Raw genomic sequence first — 3,541 nt, 5'->3', positions numbered from 1 at the left:
TCACATGCATTTGATTTTATCTGTATTTTCCTTTACTTGTTGTCTGCATTTTTAAATGAACACTTTTGGCATGAAGTTAAATTAACAAAATTTCAACCTTTAGCTCTAATTTAGTCTATCAGTTTTGTTTGCTGTTTCTGTAGTGTTTTTTTTTCTTTTTTTTTTCTTTTTTTTTTTTTTTTTTACAAGCCTTGCAGCTCCTGTAGAAGTGTCATTTTGCTTACAAGTAAGGGAAACTTATGGCCACCAGTGTAGTATTATTAAAAAAAAAAAAAAAAAAGTAGAATCTCATAAAAAGATATGACTCCATATCAGAAAACAACTGAAAAAGTGTACTAAATACACTGGCTAAAAGTTTGACCATCATGCATTTTGGCTTATTGAGCATCCCATTCCAGTTTTTGTCCCTCTTTTGCTGCTGTTATAATAACCTCCACTCTTCTGGAGGGTGGCTGTGGGGGATTTGACTATTCAGCCACAAGAGCATTAATGAGGTGATGGATGAGGAGGCCTGGGGTGCAGTCACAGTTCCAGTTTATCCCAAAGGTTTTCAGTGGGGTTGAGGTCAGGGCTCTGTGCAGGCCACTCAAATTTAGTCTTCAGGGACCTGGCTTTGTGCACAGGGGCATCGTCATGCTGGAACATGTTTGAGCCTCTTAGTTCCAGTAAAGATAAATTGTGATGCTACAACATACAAATACATTCTAGATAATTGTGTTCTTCCGATTTTGTGGCAACAGTCTGGGGAAGAATCACGGCTGTGATCGTTGGGCGTCCACAAACTTTTTGGCCATATCATGTATGTACACTGCAAGTCAAAGTTTTTGAACTCAAAGTGAATTATTAACCATTCGACAACGCTAGTATTAACTGTAAGAATCTTTGATCTTAACAGGTTTACTTTCCAAGTGCCTTTAATAAAGCATTAGGCATTTGGAGATCTGTGAATAAAATGTAATGTTTCCTTTATTTATTGATTTCTATAACATTTTGCTTGGTTTCTAGCAATAACGGTGATTAAACCAATAAAATAAACTGGGTCTAAGATACCCTGTGATTTACTGTCCTCATACACAGGATCTGTTTCTATCGAAACCTTCATCAGAATAAAGTAGGTACTGAAGATTAATGAAGCAAAATCAATTAACATCATAATCACTCATAAAATACAGTCCTATATTTCATGCCCCATGTTTAGTTTCACACAAACTACTTGAAGGATAAGAGTCTGTCCTACAGTATCAGACACTGCATCTACAGTTTTGCTTGAGATGACCGACATCAATGTGGTTCAAGGCAGGTTTATGAAGATTTGGGCACGCAGGGTGCGTGATACAAAACTGGTGGCTTTAAGTGTTCTGTATTGATTAGTAGGGGTGTAACTAAATACGAAAACATTATTCAGTCTGAACAGAGTGTTTTTTTTTAAAGTAGATATAAGCACAGCTATGAACAATTTAGTTTTTATATTTATTTTTTTATTTTTTAGAAAGTGAATGTGAGATTTTTACTTTCAGGGCCGTGTTCACGAACATGAACATACAGTATTCGTCCTTTTGTAACTGGCTCTTAAGAGCTAGAATTGGCCGACCATGCTGACAGCGCTGGAATTTTCTACCGCTGGCCATGCCCATTTTGGTTACAGATAGTGTCTTTGCATTTCATCCCTTTTGGTTAGCTATATTTAGCCTCAAAACCAAACCAACTTAGAACACCAAACATGTCAGGATTGATCGACTAAAATTTTGTTTCAGTTCTAGTTTGACACCCTCTAGAGAAACGGGAACGTCACTGAGAATATATGGCCAGGTATGCTACAATGCAGTAAGCTGCATCCTCCTGTTGCTGAGTGATATACCAATATGTCCAAGGTCACATAGCAATTGCTCACTTGACTTCCTTCCAAGTGCACGAAGGTGGCTGACACTGATAGTGAGTGGAATTCCGTGTAATATCAATCAGTAATCCTTGGCTTGGCAGTGCTGAGAGGGTGGTCATTTTACTGGCTGTTTGTAATAAATAAACAATGTGTGATGTGTTGACAGACAAAATAGAGTGCCTTTAGTTCGTTTAACGGGTATAAACGGCTAACGTTTATGTGGACAAATCAAACAAATGCCTGATTATTATACGTTTTTTCATGCTTTTTTTTTGTATGTCATGATCAACTATGAAATGTTCATCCCCCCAACCCCAGAAGAACACTCTATCTTTTTTATGCATCACAGACAGCAGTTTATCTTCAGTGAAAATATATATGCACTACAACTACAAATAAAAAGGAAAAAAACAACAACAAAAAAACATAATAATGATATGATATTAATACAATTAATATATCTAAAGTGCTACGATCAGCTTTATTGTACAAAGCGTGTCCATGTATCTTAAAAAGACTTCATGTTGTCTTTCCAGTTGAGGATGACCTTTTTGGTAATGGTTAGTTGTATCAATAGAACATGGTTCAAATGTAAAGTGAAGATGACAGAAAGTAAGACTACAGGGGGACGAACGGGGATGCTGAGGCTGAGGGTCTGAGCTTACTCATGACTAAAGATTTTTGTTAAAAGGGCAAAGCCAGAAATCATGAATTTAACCAGCTATGAAGGCTGGGCAGTGTGAATACTGTATGTTTACTGTGGCTGAATTTCTTGTGGTGTAGTTTTATGATGGTAATGTTGGTTATATGAAAGATTTTATATTGTATTAATACATTTTTTTTGAACAGCATGTCAGGGAAAAGTAACCTTGTGAGATTTGCCAATTTATAGTGAATTGTTTAATGTGTGGAAGTGATCTCAAACTGTATCGAGAGTCTGAGTTTATGTGCTTTAAAGGCTTAAAGGAGTATAGCTTTATGTAGAAAGGAAAACAATGATCTGATCCAGGCTGGTCATTTATCTGTATGTTGAGAACATCACAGATATAGTGCTGATTAAATACATGGAATAATTCCATAAAAAAGGTATGAACAGGTGGAGGAAAATGGGGGTGGAAAATTTCATTTTCACAAAGGTGTTGAGGCTTTTTATTATTTTCTTAAAAAAACAAACAAACAAAAAAACAACAACAAACTTTGTGTGCTTTTTATGATTTTTGTCTATGAAAGTAATGCTCTTGATGTTTATTTCTTAAATTAAACTATCATAAACCTCTAACCAAGGTGCACTGGTGTTTTCTTGTGTGTGCAGTGACGAGTACAGTGGTTATGAAACGTCTACACAGCTCCGTTATAATTGCAGGTTTTTCTGCAGGTTTTTTTCCATGGTTAATAACCATCAAAATTCAAATGAAAAACAAATATTAATGTTTTGGGGGACTGCTCTGACTCCTCTTAACTTCTGTAATACTTTGTTGAAGCACTTTTGCTTGTAATACAGCATTCAATCCTTTGTTTAAGAGTCTACATCAATTTTATTCCACTCTTCCTTGCAAAAGCCATCTATCAAATTGCGAGGGACTTTCCTACGCACAGCCCTCTTCAAGTCATTCCACAGTTTTAGAAAAGATTTGGATCTGGATTGATGGGGCTGTTCCAAAT

Source organism: Ictalurus furcatus, chromosome 8 (assembly GCF_023375685.1).
Source record: "Ictalurus furcatus strain D&B chromosome 8, Billie_1.0, whole genome shotgun sequence".
Taxonomy (NCBI): Eukaryota; Metazoa; Chordata; class Actinopteri; order Siluriformes; family Ictaluridae; genus Ictalurus; species Ictalurus furcatus.
Note: the sequence above shows the minus strand (reverse complement) of the source record.